The 20,545-nt window shown below is 45.4% G+C and overlaps 1 protein-coding gene across 2 annotated transcripts in view; it reads left to right on the top strand.

Moving 5' to 3' along the window:
• Positions 1-908: 908 nt before the first annotated feature.
• The window catches only part of LOC143412257 (protein FAM163A), a 79,817-nt gene continuing 60,180 nt past the window's right edge, over positions 909-20,545 (top strand). Inside the window, exon 1 of one of the 2 annotated variants that reach the window (XM_076873130.2) lies at positions 909-1,036. The gene's annotated coding sequence lies outside the window, so the exon portion shown is untranslated. Of the gene's footprint in view, positions 1,037-14,666; positions 14,749-20,545 lie in introns of those variants that run through there. The other variant, XM_076873131.2, reaches the window with a different exon arrangement.

The raw sequence follows: 20,545 nt of genomic DNA, 5'->3' as shown, positions 1-20,545 counted from the left end.
CCTCAGAGGCTCTCCACTGCCTCCAGGAGCAGCCCCAGCTCTCTGCCCAGTACAGGGAGAAGCTCAGACCTGCCTCCAAGGCCACTCCTCCCCTCCCTCTTGCAGCCTACCCCCCCCCCTCACTTTTGTACATGCAGCTGCCTGGAGGGCCCCTACCCTGCCTTCTTCTGGCTGGTTCAGGTCAGGCGCATCTCCAGGAATGTGCCCACCCTCCCCCATCTGGAGAGTACGTCACCTTGGGTCCCGTATTCCATGCTAGCCTTTTCAAAAACTTACCCTGCTACACCCTAAAAGGCTGTTTACTGACTGCCTGGGGAGGGGGGGGGTGGCGGGGGGGCGTGGCTCAGAGTTCAGGAGGCATGACTCATCTGGAGACCCCATTTACTAGGCCTTAGGTTGAATCCAGGAATCTGAATTTTAGAGGTCCCCCAAGCGGTTCTGGTGCTGATGGTTCTGAGTTTCTACTTTAAAACAGTACACATGAGCTCCCTGAGGCCAGGGGAATGTTCTCAGATGGCCGCACTTGCCTGGCGGCACCCCTGGTAGAGGTCAATAAGTGTTCTCTTCAACAAATAGTTGTTAAAGGCTTGTCATGTGCCAGGAACACCCAGGATCTAGGATATAGACACAATTTTCAGTTTCACAGAGCATACAAGGGCCCTGTTTGTGGCCTGAATGAAGGAGGATCATTGAACCAGGTGAACCTTAAAAATCATTTGTTAAATGTGATTTGTGCCCCCAAAGTTCCTGTGTTAGAGGCTCAGTTCCCATGTGACAATGTGGGAGATGGTGAGACCTTTAAGAGGTGGGGCCTAGGGGCATGTCCTTAGGTGACTGGCCTTGGAAGGGAAGCTGGTCTCCTGGAGCCAGTTGTGGTAAAGGCCAGCCCAACCCTTGAATCACCCTCAGGCACCCAGCCTTGCCACAGGACCTCTTCCCCCCTCCAGGCTCCTGCCATGATGTGGTCACCATTGGCCCCTCAGCAGAGCCCAAGCCAGAGGGACTGCCTGATCTTGGACTTTCAGCCTCCAAAACTGTGAGTTCAATAAATTTATTTTCTTTATTTAAAAAAAAAAATCACTTCTGTTAAATCTTATAAATAAATGTGACTCTTTGAGGAAGTAACTGAAGTTTGGTCACAGGATTGCTATGAAACACTAAATGTGGTTTTAAGAGTATGGGCTTGGAATACCTGGAATTGATTCCTGGCTCAAAAACTTAGGACTGGGTGGTCTCTGAACCTCAGCCTTCTCAACATAAACAGGGTTTAAGCAATCCATGTTCATCTTACTCGTAATTTTTGAGCTTTTATGTGCTGAGAATTAGGTACTGGGGATATGCAATAAACCCAGGCAAGTCCCTATGGCCATGCAGCTTACGGTCTGTTCTAGTAGAGGAGACACACAAATGAACATATGGGTCACAAATTTTAAAGGTATGGAGTCTTCAGAAGGAAACAGGCATGTGGAGACTATGACTGTAGGGAGTGATGTGTTAGTCCACTTTCTGTTGCTGTCACAGAATACCTCAGACTGGATAATTTATTAGGAAAGAAGTTTATTTGGCTCATGGTTCAGGAGGCCAGAAGTCCTAGACCAGGCTGTCACATCTGGCAAGGGCCTCGTGCTACATCATAATGTGGTAGGTGGGCAAGTGAACACATGCAGGAGAGGTAAAAATAAAGTTCACGCCATAATAACCATAGTCAAAGAAACCAACCCAGCCCTATGATAGAGATATTGATCCATTCATTAGGACAATGGACTAAGACATCGCTCCCATGACCCGGTCACCACCTTCAATACCACTGCATTGGGAATTAGGATTCCAACATATGAACTTTTGGGGGGACACATTCAAATCATACCAGTGGTAAGGGGGCAATTTAGATAGAATGATCAGAAAAGACCACTCCAGGAATCGACATTAACTTGAACAGAGGTCTGAAGACTAAGAAGAAACCCACCCTATGGTGAAGTGGAAGAAGAGCTTTCCAGATAGGGCAAACAGCAGGTGCAAAGGCCCTGAGATTGGCTTGTTTGAGGAAGAAAGAAGGCTTGGGTGGCTACCATGAAGTGATCACCAGAGGTGGCAGGACACAGAAGTGTGTGGTGGTGGGCAAAACTACACAATACCAGGTTTTCTCGATAACAGCAGGGAGTTGGGTTATTAATCTAAAGGCCCATGAAGCCACTGATGCAATCTTGCACTGAGCAGCTGTGTGATGTTCTGAAGGCATACAGAAGAGAAGCATTCAAGGAGGACATGACCAACTGTCCAATGCCACCAAAATACTAAGCATGGAGGAATATGTAGTGATGTGTGTGCAAGATTTGCCAACGTGAAGGTGGATGGTGACCTTAAGGGAGGTGTCTAGGGATAGGAACTTGATTATAGGGTGGGAGAACTTAGGCCTCTCACTGCAGAGATTTTGCTGTGAGTAGGCACAAAACTATGGCGGTCACTGGGTTTTCAGTGGCCAGCCACTGGAACCAATGGCACAGGGGAACGGTGTGTATCAAGTGCAGGGTCCGGTGCCTGTAGCAGATTGAGCATTCAGCTGTTTGTATTTATTTCCTATCCCTTGACCTTTCCACCTCTATTTTAAATTCATTTTTACCTAAAAATATATTCAAACTAGGATGGTCTTATTCAAGTCCTGGGAACGTACAGGGTGCCTGAGAGTTACCCACAGTTAGGAATGATTATATCTCTGGTGAGCACAGCTGAAAGTTTCTTTCCCAGGAATTGTAAATGGAAGGGCTTTTGTTTTAAGTGGCCTGTCGGAGTGTATTTGGTGCTGGTAGGATGATGTCGGATGGCAGCTCGTTTGTGCCAGTACCAGATACCAGGCACTGATGCTGTCCCTCCCCTGTGCCACCTTGGTCCCACCTTCAGCTCCATCACAGTACAGAGGTGGGAACAGGACTCTTGTCTCCAGGCAGGTTTGCTGGCATTTCCTATGACAATTTGGGAGGTGGTGTTTGTGGGTGTGTGATTTGTTTGGTATTTGGTCTTTTGTTTGCTAAATGTCTGCCAAATAGACGTTTCCTCAGCTGTCACTACTTACAAGCACTTAAATGGCCACAGATTGGCTACAGGGATTAAACAGTGATGCTCTGTGGATAAACCACAACAAAGGTAAGCCACCCTAGCCTTCACAGAGGGCTGGACGGTTTTGTCCTTAAGTCACTGTCATTTCAAGCCCTGGCACATGGGCCACTTTTCAGTCTGTACCCAGTTGGTTAGCCGCTGTTCTGGAAAGAGAACATTCCTTCTTATCTTGAAGCAACAGGGTCTGAGTTCCCTTCCTGCCAGCTGAAAGGCAGCACCTTGAAGCTCTTCTTGGGGTTGTATCTCAAAGCCCTCCCTTGTCTCTCCAGCACAGTCTCCCTTTCCAAAGCAATTTGGTGTCTGTCTGTCATATGTCCCAATGTGTTTGTGACTTCAATCAATTATCATTTTGCATTGCCATGTCCTTCTGGTGTTTGTGTCTGATTTGGCCAACTGTCCTTGTGAGCTCCTTAAGCTTTTCTGAGTTCCCCTCAGTTGAGTGTATAGTACAGACCGTGAATACTTTAAAATCGTTCTTAAGGATTGCTTACACTCGAAGATCTTACAGTTTCACCCTGGGAGGCAAGAAATAATACCCAAGTGCAATTGTTTAGTAAAGCAACCGTAATCCAGTGCCAAACTAGGCCCAGGAAGTACCATGATGAGAACGTCAAAGGAGAGACAGTCACCAAGCTGAGTCAGTGGGAGAGGGCTCCTCCTCGCCGGTAGCACTTGCTATTTGTCCTGGAGAATAAGTCAGCAGCTGTTTCAAAGTGGCCTGGTTTCACAGAGGAATCCAGCCAGCACAGTAGCGATACTGCACGCGTCCTGCGGGCCTTTGCGCACTGATAATCTCTGCTTCCCAAAAGGGATTTGCTGTGCAGCAAGCCCCGCTCCTGGGCCCTAGAAATATCGCAGCACAGTTTACTTCTGTCCTCGTTTCCTAATCTCCGAAGCCCTTTTATCGCCGTTTTTCTCAACCTCTGTTTCTATGAAAAGGTTCGTCTTTATGGTTCAGCTCTCTGAAAGAAAGCGCCCATCGCAGGAGAATGGCATGGCCAGGGTGCCTGCGCCCTCCCGCGCGGCGTCGGGAGCTGCTCTAGTGCTTTTAATCCTGCCGCTGTCAAGCTCCATTAGGAGGTTTGCGCATCAGCCTCCTACCTTGGGGGCCTGGCCTCCCATCCTCCCGCCCTGAAACCAGGGCGGTGTTTGGGATTGGTGATCGGGAAGGAGGAGGGATTGGGTAGGCAAAGAGCCTGGTCCTGACTCACTCCCCTGGCACCCCATCACCTTTCCCGGGTTACCTGGGCATTCACCCTCCCACCTGCAGGCACTGCCATTAGCGGCAGCCCTCGGAGCGCGCCACGTGCTGGTGTCCACACAGTGATTTCAAAACAGCAGAGGAGCAAGACTCAGCAATGGAGCTCCTCTGTGTGGGAACGCAGAACGCTGCGGGAGGAGGCGACCCCACCCCACCCAAGTAAGCAAAGTCACTCAGATCAACCCCGGGATCCCAGGTGGCTGAGGCAACTGCTGGACAGCCAGCACCCCTGGCCCAGGCAACACGTGGACTCTTGGCAGTGACTTTCTACCCGAGTGACTCCCCTTTCCCGCATTTGATACAAAGTAGAAACCAGCTCTACAGGATCTGAAGGGATGCTGGATTCTCTAGCTGAAGTTCACACCTCCATCTCCTCAGCAGAAGTATCAAGTGCTCAGCTGCACGGTTCCGGTTCCAGATCTAAAGCCAGAAAGTGTGTGTGTGTGTGTGTGTGTGTGTGTGTGTGTGCACCTGCTCTTTTCTTAAAAATTTTGTTGTATGTAAAAGAGCACTCTTTTGTGTAAAAGAGCTTTTTTCTTAAAACTCTTTTCTTGTGGTTAAAAAAAAAAAAGCCCTGGTTTGCATTTAGCAACTCTTGAAAATTACATGAATAACAATAAATAGATGGAATATCAAGCTCCTTGCTGGGGGTTGGGGGTATCGCTCAGAGAGAACAATTGCCGAGCAAGCACAAGACTCTGGGTTGGATCCCCAGCACTGCAAAAAAGGGAGGGGGCAGGGAAGTAAGTAAGTAAATAAATAAATAAATAAGTGCTGGTCGGAAAAACAACAAAAAAGTCAAGACCACATTGTTGATCCTTACTATTGTGTTGCCACAGCTTCATTGTTGAAGTAAAGGCTTTTTATTTAGAAAAGCTCAAAATTTACATGATGCAAGTTTCTTTGCCAAGCTACATATCTAGTATGGAATTTAGTTTATTTACTTAACATCTTTTATTTAACTTGGAATTTAAATAAATTCACAAAACAGCAAGTCATGTTTTGGTGCCTATGATGAGTTTTAATGATCACCAACTTGACACTGATTTTTTGAAATAGTTACTTGTGCTTCCTTTGTCAGGCTGAAGCAAAGATTTTTCTAGAATCAGGTGCCTAATCAGTGGGACAAATGTATTCTGTGTGGAGGCTGAAGACAAGTTTGGACAGAAAAAACCTGGGAAGAGAGAAGGGACATGGATTTATGAGGTAACAGGCCTTGAAAAGCCACAAATGTGAGCTTGGCTGTGAAGCATCCAACTAAGGACTGAAGAAGCAGTCACTGTCCCAGACAACAGGGAGCAAATAATTTCTGACGCCCTCAGCTGGCAAAACTGAACCAAGTACAAGGATTTATGGTTCTTCTCTAGATGGTGATTTCAGCACTGAAAGCAACTGGAAAGAAATTTGTAGGGGGAACAGGGCAGTCGGCTCTAAAGTCATGAAATATAAGACAACAATTTATGTGGTGGATTTTAAACTAAAACTTGCAGTAAGGGACAGGAAGAAACTATTGACTCAAGGCGCCCACTTCAGGATGAATAAATAATGCTTGGATTCGGGCCATTCCATCAAACTAGGCACTGCTCAAACAGGTTTTAGGATGCTCCCTTCAGTATGCCTATCCATCATCATGCAGTTGGCTCATTGGTTAAAAAAAAAAAAAAATTCTCTCCCTTTTGCCCATTCACCTGTTTATAGATATGCTATTATGTTGCATTGGTAAAGGGTGTAAAGGGCAAATATTGCATCCCTGACATCAAAGAGAGATCACAGTGCCCACAACAAAGAGGTCTATTTAGAACTTTTTGCATAATCTCAAATTAACCACCTTACACTTTATCCTCCTGTATAAAATGGGCTAATAATATCAGTTCTCATAGACCAAAGATCCCAACCATGTGAATTAGTTGCTGAATATGATGTTGTGTTGAGAAAAATAAATATGTCAACGAATTGCCTATTTGAGGTGGCTAAAGAGCAGACCAAAGTCAACTAATGCTATTTCTTTAAATCATTCTCCTTTGATTTACTTTCACAACAGTTGTAGGAACCATTTAAGGGGCTTACAAATCTGCATAAGAAATTGCTTGTTCTTCATTTACTGAATTACCCTATAGCTCTTCTGTGACTTTTCTGTTCCAGAACTCATTCATCCTTAAATATCTTCTGGTGGCTCGTGCCAAAATGGAAATTAAATGTCAACTTTGCTTTATATGGAAATAGATTCCCTGAAGCTTTTTGGTCCTGGGTGGTGTTTTGTCCAGTGTGGGCACTGACATGATGTCCCCACATAGCCACACATACTTTACCATCAATTTGCTGTGTCCGTAACATTAACTCAATCATCAGAAAGTAGTTCATGATGGTTTTACTTTTCAACATATTGGGTTTTGTTGATTTTGTAGTTCTTGTTGTTTTGAGATGTGGCCTTGCTACATTGCCAAGGTGGACCCCAAATTCCTGAACACCAGGAATCCTCTTGCTTCGGTGGCCCAAGTGATGAGATCTGGCAGTATTGGTCTTTAGTGAGTAATATTCAAGGGCAGCTGGTCATAAGTGATTGTTTACTCTTGTATATCAGCTAGTCCTGATGACAAGGGCAGGTGACCAGAGCCAGAGAAAAGAATGTGGACAGAGACCTGCTCAGAAATCCCACCTACAGTGTGAAAGTGAAAAGGGATGCAAGACCAGGAATGACATGAAACACAGAGGAATCGGGGACCTGGCGACTCTTAGAATTTTTAGAGCTACCATTTATTGCATGTGAACTACATTCAAGGTACTGGGCTAAGCACTCCTCATAGCCACCACCTTAAGAGTCAGGGAGTATTTAGTTCTCATTTTATAGCTGAGGCACTAAAACTAAGAAAGAGAAGTAACTTTCCCAGGGTCACTCTGGCTGAAAAAGGACTCCAACCCAGTTTTGTCAGATTGTAAATTTCAAATAGTTCATTTCACTATTGACTATACTATTTCTATACTATGATTATTTCAAATGCATTTAAGTAATTTTGTGATTTCCAAGCAATGACTATGAAATACATGATTTTGTCTCAAGAGAGGAAAGATGGTTCACTTATATTAGAGAGACTAGGACAGGGAGGAAATTATAGAAGAAAAAGTGAAACTAAGTAAATTTAAATACAAGATGAATTTCAGACCTTCACAGAGGTAGCACAATCCTTCTCCCTAGATAACTGATAACCTCATACCAGAGGTTATCAATTATCAATCAATCTTTTCCCTCATACCCATGTCCACTGGCCTCCTCTCACCCTCTTTGTTCCTCATATCCCAAGAGCAACAAAGGCTTCCTCTTGCCTCATGGACAACAGTTTTTGAAAATCAACTCCCCCGCTCCCCACCAAGTTCTAGAAAGGTAATACAAGGCATTTCCTGTTGATTAGCATTACACACCCCAGTAGAGGTTGGAGCAGAATAAAACATATTATTGTTTTGCAGCAAAATAAATGTTGACATCAAGTAAGATGATGTCTTACAAAGCCCACTTTCTTAACAAAAATTTAAATTTTGCCACCCAATCAGATCAGCTCAGTTCAGCTCAGGTTTTGTACTCAAATGAGATCTTTTAAAAATATTAGCCTTCTAGGATTTTTGAAATTCAAATTGTGAATAAGAGATTGCAGGCCTCTATGGGAGAAAAAGTACTGTGCTATGCTTTATAATCTGGCTCCCCTCTAGAGAAAACTGTGGTACTAACCACTGATTGAACAGCATTTGACATCTCCAGAAAACTTGAATCCCAGCTCATTTCATATGTGGCTTGAACACCAGAGAGTAGAGTTGGACAGTGCGAGAAACTAATATTTCTCTTTGATATCTGTGCGAGTTTGTTCGGGCTGCTATAACAATACCATAAACTGGATGATAAAGAAAGAAAAGAAGCTTGCTTCTCCCAGTTCTCTAGTCTGCAAAGTCCTAAATGAAGAAGCCACAGGTTCAGTGGTGAAAGCCACTGGCTGGTTCACAATGCTTTCTTGTTTCTCACAGTCTGGAGAACTGGAAGGGATGAACAAGCCTCCTGGGGTCTCTAATCCTCAGGAGGAGGGCTCCACCTCATGACCTAGTCCCCTCCAAAGGTCCCACCTCCTAATATCCTCATCTATGGGTTAGGATTCCAACATTTAAACTCTGGGAGGTGGGGCGGGGGACGGGACGACACATAAATTCAGTCATTACAGTAACTCAGGAAGCTTCCACCAGAAGTACCCATCAAGTAAAAAGATTTTACTCCCTATTATATTGTTACATTGACAACATAAGACTGTCTTGGAAAAAAGGAAGAGCCTCAAATAAGGGACAGCAGTTTCTACTGCCCAAAGAGATGAGATTGAGGTTTGAGTTTTATCCCACTCCTATCGAGTAAGGTAGCCCCTTCCTGAAGAGTCCTTTGATTTTGTAATGAAAGCCAATAAAAAAAATTTAATGACTTTATTTTGCTAGAATAAATTTAAGAAAGCAAGATATACAGATAATTACATTTTGTAATGTAGTTCAATAGATGTTTAGCCCTCCCCCCCCCCAAAAAAAAGCTATCATCCAAAACAAATCCTTACAGATTAAAACAACAACACCTGATGCCCATTTGCACTGGGGATTTTTTGCTTTTGTTTATAGCAGATTAAGTAGTTCAGACCCATTCTCCTGACAGATAGCTCAAGATAACCAAAAAAGAATATCAAGTATAATTTAAAATATTAAAAGCATCCAAGAGTTAATCAGTTAACATGGAATTACTAGTTTAAGCCCCAAGAGAAGAGAGATCAGAAAAGATGAGTTTAGCATTGCAGTCACCAGGGATATTTGCTAATCCTGGCTAGAGATCAAAATTGAAGTCCATGGCTCACCTAAGGGTTGGATGCTGCTAAATCACCCCTGCTTTGAGAACGGCAGAGGAGCTACACTCTAGAACAGGGTGAACAGAAGTGGAGCAGGACTGGTACTTGGGTGTGGGCTCATGTAGGATCTCACTTTTAATGAACAGCCTATGGCCAAGACAGTGCTCTTTCTCTGCAGGGTCTTTCACCCTGGGTCTCCTCATATCAGGGTATGCGCAGGACTCCAAGAAGCCAAGGACAGGCTTTGGAAGGCTTTGGAACTCACACAACATCACTTCTACCATATTCTGTCAGTGCCCAGGGAAGCCAGGTTCAATTATAAATAAAGAGACCCACTTCTTCATGGGAGAACAAAGTTATATTGCAGAATGGCACAGAAACTAAACTGGGAGGAAGGCAAAACCATTAAACAACCTATCAGGTAAAAAAGTTCCCTTCTGTGGTAAAGAATATATACAAAAATCCTTCTGAAAATTCATGATTAATGGTAAAACTGTTTCATGCATATTCACATGTGAAAATTGCATGAATAGCTCCAAAATAAATGAAGCAAAAAGTGGCAGAACTGAATGGAGAAACAGAAAATCAAACAATAGAAGTCAGAATAACTGAAGAGAACAGAAGATCACATGGGTACAGAAAACTGAAGAGTATCATAAACAACTGAACTCAACTCACACATACAGAGCACACTACCCACCAACAGCATCATACACATTCTTTAGTGCACATGGAACATTCTCCATGATACATCACATATTAGGCCATAAAATAAGCCTCAGTAGATCTGATATTATAGAAAGCATGAAATTAAATTAGGTAATAACAGAAATGAATTTGAAAAATTCACAAATATGAAGAAATCAACATACTCCTGAATAACTAATGGAACAAGGGAGAAATCACATGGAAAATATTTTGGGATAAATGGAAATGAAAACAAAACAAACCAAACCCCCATGTTAGGGATGATGGTACACACCTATGATCCCAGTTACTAGGGAGGCTGAGGCAGGAGGATTACAAATTCAAGGCCAGCCTGAGAACAAATTTACCAAGAACCTGTCTCAAAACAAAATGAAAAGGGCTAGGGATGTGGCTCAGGGCAGGATGCTTGTCTAATGTGCACATGGCCCTGGTTTAATCCCTGGTACCCAAAATAAACAAATCCCAAACTTATGAAATATAGTAAAAGCGGGGCTCAGGGAGAAATTTATAACTGCAAATGCCTTTTTTCCCCCTGTACTGGGGATTGAACTCAGAGGTGCTTTACCACTGAACTATATCCACAGCCCTTTTGTATTCTATTTTTGAGACAGAGTCTCACTAAATTGCTGAGGCTGGACTCTAACCTTTGATATTCCTGCCATAACCTCCTGAGTTGTTGGGTGGGGAGGATTATAAGCAGGCACCACCAGGTCTGGCTTTCTTTCTTTTTTTTTTAAAGGATGATCTTAAATCAATTAGCCAAACTTTCAACTTAGAAACAAGAGGAGAAAGTTCAAATTAAACCAAAGCAAGACAAAATAATGATGATAATAATAATAATAATAATAATTTATAGTGGAAATAAATACAACAGAAAATAGAAAAACAGTAGAAAATCAACAAAACTAAAAACTGTTTTTTGAAAAAGATCAGCCTTGTGGCTGGGGCTATAGCTTAGTGGTCAAGTGCTTGCCTTGCATGAGTGATCCTCAGCACCACATAAAAATAATGAAAGATACTGTGTTCATCTACAACTAAATAAATATTTAAAACAGAAAGAAAAAGATCAGCTTTTAGCTAGACTGATCAAGAAAAAAGAGAGATGACTTAAATTAGTTAATAAGGTGAGGAATAAAAATACAGTAATCACTACCAACCTTATAGAAATAAAGAAGATTATAAAGGAATATTAAGAACAATTGTATGCCCCCCAAACTGAAAAACCTACATGAAACGGACACATTTCTAGAAAGACACAATCTACTGAAACTGACTCAAGAAAATAAAATAAAATCTGAACAGACCTATAAAAAGCAAAGAGATTAGTAATTAAGGAACTATTCACAAAGTAAACTCAGACCCGACAGCTTCCCTGATAAATTCTACCAACTTTTAAAGAACTAAAACCAACCCTTCACAAACTCTTCCAAGACAATGGAAAAAGAGAAAACACTTCTTGATGAATTCATTTCTTTGTTTTGCAATACTGAGAATTGAACTTGGGGTGCTCTACTACTGAGCTATGTCTTCAGCCCTTTTATTTATTTATTTATTTGTGTGTGTGTGTGTGTGTGTGTGTGAGAGAGAGAGAGAGAGAGAGAGAGAGAGAGAGAGAGAGAGAGAGAGATATGAGGTCTTGCTAAATTGTCCAGGCTGGACTTAAACTTGAGATCTCCTGCCTCAGCCTCCTGAGTTGTTGGGGTCATAATCATGTGCCAGCGCACCTGGCTGGAATGTTATTATTGCTCAATAAAGTTTCAATTATGTGAGATGAATAAGCTAAAGATATGTATGACACAGTGCCTACAGTTAACAATACTGTATTGTGCACTAAAATTTTAAGAAGTTCTAGGGCTGGGATTGTAGCTCAGTGGTGGAGCACTTGCCTTGTACATATGAGGCACTGGGTTGGATCCTCAGCACCACATAAAAATAAATAAATAAAATAAAGGTAAAAAAAATTAAGAAGTTCTCATGTAAAGCATTCTAACAACCCCTCTCCCCCCCAAAAAAAGAGGCATAAGGAAACTTTTATAGGTGACAGATATGTGAGTCACCTAGATTGGGGTGATTTCCCAGTATATGTACATGTCCAACTCATCAAATATTGGCAAGAATGTGGAAAAGTTGGGCTCACTCATATGTTACTAATGGGAGTATAAAATGGTATGGCGATTTTGGAAAACAGGTTGGCAGTCTCTTTAAAAAAAAAAAAAAAAACAACGTATTTAACTACTATACAATCTAGCAAATTGCATGTTTGGGCATTTATCCCCCAAACTGGATGTTCATTCAAATACAAAATTTGTATTTGAATGTTGATGGCAACTTTATTTGAGTAGTGCAAACTAAGTCCCCATATGACCTTAGATGGGTGAATGGTTAAACAAGCTGTGGTACATTCATATCATGGAGAATTACTCAATAATAAAAAAGAAATGAAATACTGATACATGCAATAACCTGGATGAATTTCCAGAGATTATGCCTAGAGGGGAAAAAATCCAAAATGTTACATGTAGAATGACTTAATTTTTTTTAACAATCTTGAAATAACAAAAAATTGGAAATGCAAACAGATACAGTAAGTAGTTTCTAGAAGTGAAGGATGGAGAGAGGTGAAGATGGAAAGTAGGGTAGCTACAAAAGGGCACTGAGGGGATTCTTAATGGGATGACCATACATCTGATGGAAATGGTAAAATTTATGAGCACTCTGGAAAATAATCTGGCATTCTCTAACAAAACTTTAGTAAGGATACCCTATAGTCCAGCAATTCCACCCTCAGGTATATATACCCATATAATTTTGCACTTATATGTCAAGAGATGTACATAAAAATGTTTTAGCAGCATTATTTGTATATTCCAAACTGGAAACACCCCCAAATATCTATAGTACTAGAAGGCATAAATAAATTGCAACTAAATCTCGACATGTTCGTACACATGAATATTAAGTATCAGTGAATGAAGGAATTACAATTGTATGTGACAAAAGTGACTGGCTTCCATAAACACAACCAAGTGTAATGGCCAGACAAATAGACAGAATTTGTAGAACATTCAAAAGCAAGCAAAACTAAACCACAGTGTTTAGAAGTGTATTTAAAATTCATAAAATTCTAAAGATGCATGAGGAAATAATCACCATAGTCAGGATAGTAATTACTTTGAGGAAGGACTTCAGAAAGGGAGCAAGTTGTGGAGAGGGGGTTCTGGGGGGATGGCATTAATTTGGGTGGTAATGACCCAGGCGTTTGGTTTTTGATGATTTGTTAGGCTGTACATTTATGTTGTGTCTTCACTTTTCTCTAATAATTTATAACAAAATCACATGCCCTTAATTTCATTGTTTTCCTGTAAGATGAGAAGAGAGAAATGTAGGTGTAAAATTCAACTATGCCAAGAAAAGGCAGCACATGAAAATCTGAGCTCAATAATTAAAACCTGTGAAGTAAGAGAGGAAAAAAAAAAAAAAAAAGAACGTGGAGTGTTGAAACAGCAGGCCGACCTGCTGGAATGACTGGTGGGCAGCTTGCCCTCGATGTGTTTTGTTTCCGTTTTCAAGTAATGAGCTAGGAATAATGAAGTTTGCTGGGGTGCTACATTTCTTACCCCACTTCTTTATGAGTTGGACATGGGCTGAGGGCCCATGGCTTTTCATGTTTGATAGATTTGTTTTCATATTGATACCACCACCACCGATGACTTGAATCCCCTGGACCATCCTGGGTACGAAAAGGAGAACATCTGAGGCAGCTCAGACTTAAGCTGACTTAACTGTCCCCATCTCTCCCTGTCTTCAGTCCAACCGACGCTGGACACAGAGGCTCAGGAGAAAGATAAGGCACAACAGGTAAAGTTCCAGATTGAGATGCTTTGGAAGTGCTAAAACGGGTCAGTTTCCCTCCATCCCAACCAGTTATGTTCGCTCAACAGACCTTCGGATTTACTGATACCAGAACTTGTACTTGGGGTACAGCACAGAGTTTTAAAACAACAAAGAGGGAGACTTTCGATGAGAACTGCTGAGCACCACTAACTTTTCTCCTTGGGTTGGGGCGTTGCTTCTCCTTCCCGGCCTCTTCCTGCCATCTGGCCATTGCAACCACCTCACACTGACTCAGGTTCTGCCCCAACACGAGCACCCCATCCACCTCAAGGGCATTTCCCCGTCACTGGACTTCCAGGGACCAGTGCAGTCTGGAGATAGGGAAACAGATGCGCCTGTGGGCTCCGCGGGATCTCCAGTCAGTCTTTCCAGTGGACAGCGACACACTCTGGTCCCTAAGATTCTCGTTGTCTCGGGATTTTCGGTACTGGACTCCCCGGTACCGGCTGCCCTAGGCACAAAGGCAGCGGAGCCCAGGGGAGAGTGCTTGGAAGGCACAGCTGACCGGCTACGCCCCTTCCCTGCGCCGGGTGCAATTCGTCTCTGCCGTTGGAGATTCTCCCAGGACTCGGGCCAGCGCCAATCAGGTCGCACCTGCCCTCCCCCAACCCCCCAGCCTCTGCACCTGGAGGAGCCATGAGGTCCTCGGCTCGGTGCAGGGCCAGCACTCGGAGCGCCGGCGAGGGCAGAGATGCCTCACGTGGGCCTCCCCTGCCGCCGGCGCCCGTGAGGACGTGCGCAGACCCCGTGGGAGCCGGGCGCGGGAGCGGCGGTCGGCGGTAACCGGGCGAGCCCTCCCGCGCGCAGGAGACGGGGCGGGGCGCCGGGCGGCCGAGCTCCCCGCCGGGCGCCGGGCTCCGCACGCGGATGTGCCCGGCCGAGGAGCACTTTCGAGGGCGCCTCGACATCCAGGTAAGTGCGCTCCGAGGCCGCCTCCCTCTGAGGTCGCCACCGTGCCCGAGAGGCCGCCCGATCGCGTGAGCCCGGTGGGCGCTCGGCCCTCCCCCCCCCCTCTCCGGGCGGCTGGCCAGAGGGGCGCGCCCGGGCGGGGGGCGTCCCCGGCCTCTGGACGGTGGTGGATGGTGGCGCCCCCTCCTCTGGGTCGGATTCGCTGGGTCCCTGTCCCCGGGCCGCACCGAAGCCGTTTGTCCCCACACTGACCCCACCCCCACCAGAGCCCAGGGAGCGCTGCTGCGCCCTGGCGCCCGCGACCACCGTGGACGCTCCGCGGGATCTCCCGGGCGCGGGCACTGGGGCTGGGACCTGGGGGAGTGGGTGCGGGAGCCGTCGGTCTGTGGGTCGGGGTTGGTGCGCGACTCCACGCAGCCCTGCGACCCGGGCTCGGCTGCTGGTGATTTTTCCTGAAGTTTTACTAAATAGCGAGGGCCCGGCTGCTTCCGCGGCCCGAGGGAGGCCGCCGAGCGGCATGGCGTGGTGGGGACAGGTTTCTCTGCCGGCGAATCGGGTCCTGGACAGCCGGGCACCGACCCCGCTCCTGAGGGGAAGAGAAACACGACTCTCCCTCGGGGTACTGTCAACTTGCTCTGGAGCCCCGGAGCCGGCCTCCTGCACCCCCACCCGGGAGCGCAGGGCGCGCCCAAGTAGAGAAACCAGGGACCAGCAGAAAGCAGTGGCGGGATAAGGGCTGCATTCTGGGGTTCGGGTCCCTCACACCGCAGACTGGCCAGCGTGGGGGCGGCACTCCGGAAGGCCTTCTGGAAGGGTGACTTCGTGTCTCTGGGACTCAGAAGGCAGCAAAGAAGGGCAGGGGTAAGATCTGTTCCCGTCGGCCAACGCCCTTGGGCTGTATACACCACCCGTGTTTTTCTGACACACCATTGGGTTCCTTTTTGCTGCTACAATGAAAATTGTAGAGCCCTGGAAGCTGGAGCTTCCTAGCAAGTTTGATGTGGCCGAGGTGTGGATACACAACGGCTAGTCAGTTGAGGTACATTCTCGGGTCTTTTCCAGTCTGCAAGGTTATTGACCCTGGCTCAGCCCACCATCGGTCCAGCTGGAGAACGCGGGTTGGGGTGGGTAGTTCTCAAGAGCCCCCTAGGGGGCTGATTCTAGGGAGACTGCAGTGTAACTGTCAGGGATTGATGTCTGTGCAGCGGGAACCTGTGCCTGCTCAGTCTCAGCGCCTGAGCCAGACCTGTTTTATACTGTGCGACAGTGATGGGGGACTTCAGATCTCAGTGTTCACTTTGCCTGAGGTTCAGTGGGGCTTCCTTTTTGTACTAATGAAGAACTCAGAGACAACAGACATCCCCATCCCACCTTCTTTCTTCAAACTGGCAGAGGTAGACTAAAGGGAAGAAAGCACAAAGGTACATTCTTGGAAAACAGTTGCAGTTTCTCAGCCTTCTCTCCAGAGGTTCAGCTCCCAGGCGGACAGGATCTAAACCACCATATCCAGACGGGGTCAGGTTGGCATGTGGAGAGAAACTAAATAGGACTATGATGGTTCATCTGTGACATCAGGCAAATCAGCAGCCGCCCCCTCCTCACAGTTCCCCACTTACTTAAGGAGCATGGCTATAATTTCCACCATCCTGGGGGGTGAAATGAGGCAGGGCCATGCCTAGATGGGAAAGCTCTGAAGTCCTCCAAGATGTGGGAGCGTCACATGTGTGGATAGAAACCCTCCTTGTGGGCATCCCTGGCATTCCTGCCCAAACTGGACATCTGCCTTCAGTGACCCCACTAGAAATGGTGTTGTGGAGGGGCAAGGCAACATGGACTGTGTGCTGCTGAGAAAAGGCCCTCATGCTTTGCCCAAGGATCTGTTTTATCTCTGGCTTGTCCATCAGTAATTGGAAGTGAGCACTGTCTCAGTCTGTGTACAAACATCATCTGGCAACCGGAGAGCCTGGCCCAGGAACAGCCAGCACCTCACCCAGAGGCCCCAGAGGGATTTTAGTGAACTGTTTTAAACAGTGGAAGAAGGCTCAGGTGGATCAGAGGAAGAGTTGGGAATCCTCGGAATGGCCATTTAAGAAAAGAGCCATTTGGTCATGACTGGGCAATTTCAAGTTCTGTCATTTGTGAAAAGTGCCCCGAGGTTTGAATCTGACCTGGTAATTGTTAACACTAATGAAAGCTGCCATCATCTATTAAGTATCATTGTTAAGTACCTTATGTGTGCCAGATGTAAGGCTTTGCCAAATTGGTATTATCCCCATTTTTTTTGTGTGAAAACACTGAGTTTGGGGGAGGCCAAATAACTTGTCAAGTTCATAAAGCCCCAATCTCTTTGGTTTCAGTGTTCCTGTTCCTTCTGTGGGGCCATACTCCTCCCATTAAAAACAGACACATATAGTAGCTGAAAATTCAGAACCATCATGAGTAAAGACTGTCATCTGTAGACCCAAGAGATATTTGTGACCCCAATAGACTTAAGGGAAAATGTTGGCCTGGGAAAACTGGATGCTCTTCCTTTGCTTTGATATGTAAAGAACAAACTACAATAACATTCATGCTTACCTTTCAATTATCAAACAATTAAAAGATTGCTGAACTTTTGATGGGTTTTAGAAAAACAGGCACTTTCTTATGGTGTAACTTGTTTGGAGGGCATTTTGGAAACACCTGTTCAGATTAGAAATGCCTATGCCATATGATCCAGTGATTCAATTTTTTAAAAAAAATATTTATTTTTTAGTTATAGGTGGACACAATATCTTAATTTTAATTTTATGTGGTGCTGAGGATTGAACCCAGTGCCTCACACATGGTAGCCAAGCACTCTACCTCTGAGCCACAGCCACAGCCCCATAATTCCATTTTTAGAAATTTAACTTGCTGTTATACCTGCAGACAGGCATGAGGATACACTGCCCATTATAGCATTGTCTGAGCCATGAAAGAATAATCTATATGCTCATCAGAGAGGCAGTTGTTAAATATGTCGTGGTACTTCTAAATAGTCAAATACTACTTTATTTATCCATAGGAAAAAGAACTGGGAAGTTTACTATATAACCGATGGGGAACATTTTCCAGATAGATGGCTAGAGGGAAAAAATAAGATGTATAAAATGTTCATACTATGTTACTTTTCATGTTAGGAAGGAGGAGGATAACTGTAGACACAAAACCAAATAATATCCATTGCCTTCAGGGAGGGTGAACCTTAAACCCTTTTGTACCTTCTGAACTTTGAACCCTGTGAATATACTACCGTTTAAAAATCCTCTTTCTCTGCTGTGGGAAGCCATTCTCGCACGCATGCTGGTCATGCGGCTGACTCTGCCCTGCACCTGACACATTCTCTTCAACACTTCTCCAGCTGAACCATGTGGGGTATCACCCTGTACTTCCTTCATGTTGCCTGAGAGGTTCCCTTGGGATTATAAGCAAAAGGATTTTGAGACCACACAGGGCCCATAAGATTGGAGTCATCCAGAGTTCCTTTGAAACTTGCAGACTTGTTCATGGAAGACTGAGAGAAGAGGTGTCTTTGGATGGCAGGCTCTCTGAGCTGGGTAGACAGGAGGTGTCATCTAGCCTAGAAAAGTGTGAATAAGTAGAAACTACTCTGTCTCTCCTGTGTTGTGTAAACTCTTGGATGTGTGAGAGCCCCAGCTGACTTCCTGTTCTCTGCACCCAAACCTGCAAGAACCATACAGTAAGTAGCATCCCGTGGGTGTGCATAGAGCCCATTTGGGTTATAATAGCGTGTGGCTGCACCTTACATGCTGTTCCCCTATTCAGGGAAAGGTGTCGATAGCTGGATAGGATTGTGAGCAAGAGGATTATGTGACTGGACATCACTAGGGCAGAAGATATGGAGGAGGTCTAGTTCTGCTGTTGCATTTGGCTCTCAAAAAACAGAGGAAGAAACAGGGGAAAGAAAAGATTTGAAAATTATGCTGGAGTCTAGGGTTGTATTGTCCCCGAAGAGTAAGAAAATTCATCAATCAGTGTGTCCCTAAATTCCCCTTTGGTTACTCCCATTAGTACAGATGCCCAGATTAGTTCCCCTGTCTTCAAGAGGTTCCTTTCACTCATTACCCAGTCTGGAAGCCAGTGAATGCAGGATGGCCGGTGAGTAATAGATGCAGCCTTTTCCTTCAGGTGGGGCAGGTTTCTGAATAACAGAAGCAGTGGAAGAAAGACTCTTCCAGCCACAAGCTGGGTCCTCTAGCATCCTTTGGTGGGAAGCCTATATAGAGAACTTTCCACGTTCCAGTCACTCTGCGGAGCACTCTGCCTCTCCTGTGTTGTGTAAACTCTTGGATGTATGAGAGCCCCAGCTGACTTCCTGTTCTCTGCACCCAAACCTGCAAGAACCGTACAGTAAGTAGCATTCCGTGGGTGTGCATAGAGCCCATTTGGGTTATAATAGCGTGTGGCTGCACCTTACATGCTTTGATAGATGAAGTGGAGTCTGCAGTGTACGCAGGTTTGTACAAGCACAGTTCAGGGACAAAGCAGTCATTGTCCTTGGTTTAGATTTCTCTTCTATCCCTGTGCATACATCAGGGCTGGAGCCCAGTTTGAATGTGTGCATTATTCCCTGGGGAATGGGGGAGGGGGAGAGATGGTAATTGCTTTGGTCCAGATACTAGTCCTGTGGAAGGCTGTGAAGGTGGCTTGTGAAGCCCTGCGTCTGCACCCAAGAGAAAGGTCAGCAGAGGTGCTCCAGGGCTCTGGACCTGGGCTGGGAGTCTGCTTTTTGGAAAGAACAGTCTGAGAGCTGAGAGCCCCACTCTGCACACTGTCTCCTCCCACGCAGCTCGCAGCTCCCGGGCCAGGACTCACCTCTGGCTCCCATTCCGCCTCAGAGAGAAACAGCTTGAAATTTCCCCCAAATAATTTCTAGAGCACACGAAGCAACTGCTTTTATTATGTGCTACTGTTGCCCTGTGGGGTTGGTGGGGGAGCTGATCTGGATTCTCAGCCAAGACTGCCATAACCCAGCCAGGAGGGGAAGCCAGACAGCCCACTATTGAGAAAGAAGAAAAGAGAGAAGGGGTGAGAGGAAAAGGGGAAAGCGGAGAGGGGGGGAAGAGAGGAGGGAGGGAGGGAAGAAGGAAGAGAGGGAGGGAGGGAGGGAAAGTCAACCTTAAGGGAGAAAAAAGGTGTTTCCTAGCACACTGGTAGTGGGCGAGCAGTTTACCCACTTGAATTCAGAAAAGATCATTTTTCAAGATACTGGGAAGACAGAGTTGAACAAGGCATAGTCCCCAGGCTTCAGCTCCTGCAAGGCACTGTGGGAGAAGAACAAGCAGGCTGTGTCATCCTTGTAGAGGTACAAGGAACAAGCCACCAGGTGTGGAGCGGCGAACATGACTCGGAAGCTGAGGAGCTGGGTTTTGAACTGGGCCTCGCCAGTTAGGTATGATTTTGATAGACAAGCTCAGGAGAAAAGGCAGAGCTGAGAGAGCAGCTTGGGCAAAGGCTCAGAGCTAGGACAGAGTTCGGAGTATCTGAAGATATGCTGATGGTAATAACGTCATCACTTATCCATCTTCCGCCACAGACAACACATGGCCTTGCTTCTGTTATGGTGGTGTTAGGGCTTCTCTCATGCAAAGCAAGTGGTCTACCACTGAGATATGTCCCCAGACCAACACATGACATTTTTAAGTAGTTAAAGGGTAAAACTGTTCACATTTCCATCCCCATAAAAGAGTCAATAACTAAAAATCTTTGGTGGCAAGTTCAACAGGGCTTGATGATGGGTTAGATATTAGAGGTGAAG

This window comes from Callospermophilus lateralis, chromosome 13, assembly GCF_048772815.1.
Source record: "Callospermophilus lateralis isolate mCalLat2 chromosome 13, mCalLat2.hap1, whole genome shotgun sequence".
In the NCBI taxonomy this organism is placed as follows: domain Eukaryota; kingdom Metazoa; phylum Chordata; class Mammalia; order Rodentia; family Sciuridae; genus Callospermophilus; species Callospermophilus lateralis.
Note: the sequence above shows the minus strand (reverse complement) of the source record. Positions and strands in the feature narration are given on the sequence as shown.